Consider the following 1,804-nt stretch of genomic DNA (forward strand, 5'->3'; position numbering starts at 1 on the left):
TGCATTAACCAGATAATCTTTAAAGAAAATAGGGAAGAAATAAGAGACATAGGTATTGTTTACCCCTTTTACGAGAATATGAGGACAAACTTTGGGAAAATAATGAAAAATTGAGACGGTCTGCACCAGCTCCGTAGATCCATCACTGTAATTTCAGGCCAGGTATGTATGTGCATGTAGGTATATGTGTAGATCTTCAATATGTAGACATGCTTTTGTTCACATCAAAGAAAAAAAACCCGAGTGTGTGCATCTTCATTTAGATGTATTATCACAGTCAGTGAAAAACTGTAATGCAGTGCCTTGTGTGTACCCCCCCCCATCCCCATACTAAGTTGCACACTTTTTAGAATTATTAAATTTAATTTCACTAAATATATACTGAGTTCTTAAGCTTGTCAATTAGCTCATTTTCTTTGAGACTATAATTATATGCAGTAATGGAAGTTATCAGTAACACAAATTTAAACTAAGGTAAATTAAATGAGATGTTTTTATTGTTTCAGTCAATGATTCACTAGGCCTAAACAAATAATGATGTTGTCTTTTGACATACAAACATGCTACACAATATAAAAAAAATTATCAGTATCATTATGTTGAAAACATAGAAGCTCCGCTTCTTATCTATGGTTGCAATTTCCGATAATTTCTAAATTAATGAAAAAAATTTTCATTTTTTGTTTAGATTACATGTACATTAAAAATATTTACATATGTAATACTTTTATCATTGTAGCTGTCAAGAGTTTTCAGGCTTAAAGAATGAATAAATAAAAAATGCATCAATTTCTCCATAGGGTATGTATACTTCTAGAGCATTTCAAATTTTATTTAAGGATCCATGTGCTATGTAATTTTGTTTTTCATTTTAGTAAAGGTGAAACTCAAAAATGTTTTTTAAAATATTTTGTCAATAATGTCAGAGGTGTCACATTCTCATAAAAGTTTTGTAACACAACTTTTTTTTCCATTTATATGAATAAAATAAATTCACTACATTATACAAGTCAATGTAGCATGATTAATTTTGTTTTTTCGAAATGTAATGCCATTTTATTCTACAATGTATGCTTAGTAGTCCCATAGCATATTACTGCATGTATATTGTGTTAGGCCTAGCCATTCCCCCAAAAATTGGACCAATGGATTCATTCATATACATACATATTTTGTGTGGAGGGTATTAATGTCCATTAGGATCATATTTCCATTGTGTTCATGAGAGTTTCGTATTTTTAGTGGTTAAACTTGCATGTTAAAGTCCTTCAGAACAGCACAACACTTAGTAAATTTCCAGATAACATTTACTTAGAGCCTTAACTCCATAATTCTGGCAAGTTGTTTGTTAAATTTTACTTGTGAGCGTAATTGTAAATAATATTTACTACTAGTAAATTTTCATGATTGAGAATGTCACGAATCATTAAGCTTCCGATGGAAACTTTCAACCTCCTGTTTTTTTTTAAATTGGTTGTAAAAAGTGTTCATAGTACACAATTTTAACATATATGGAAATGATGTGTGACCAACAAAACTATTATTTTTCTCTATATAATGTGTTGCCATTGAAACCACTGTAAGTTAAGGGAGAAAAACTTTAATTTAAACTTTTTTTGAAGAATATTTTTACAAATCAATATTGATATCACCTACAACATACTTTATGCCAATTATTTAAGATAAAATTATGTAGTATACAAAAAAGTTTTGATAGCAAATCAAATACGTAGGTATCTGTTTCCATAGCAACACAAATATTCTACAGTTACTACAGTTTGAAAATTTGAAAATTACCTCTGAA

At 29.2% G+C, this 1,804-nt stretch overlaps 1 long non-coding RNA gene across 1 annotated transcript; it reads left to right on the top strand.

Annotated features, from left to right (window-relative positions):
• On the top strand, positions 1–1,535 carry LOC134281663 (uncharacterized). The gene is made up of 3 exons (XR_009995142.1): positions 1–162; positions 740–801; positions 1,117–1,535. It is a non-coding gene; the product is annotated as an uncharacterized LOC134281663 (long non-coding RNA).
• Positions 1,536–1,804: the final 269 nt, after the last annotated feature.

This window comes from Saccostrea cucullata, unplaced genomic scaffold, assembly GCF_032062105.1.
Source record: "Saccostrea cucullata isolate Sc308-1 unplaced genomic scaffold, CSIRO_AGI_Scuc_v1 ctg3955, whole genome shotgun sequence".
Lineage (NCBI taxonomy): Eukaryota > Metazoa > Mollusca > Bivalvia > Ostreida > Ostreidae > Saccostrea > Saccostrea cuccullata.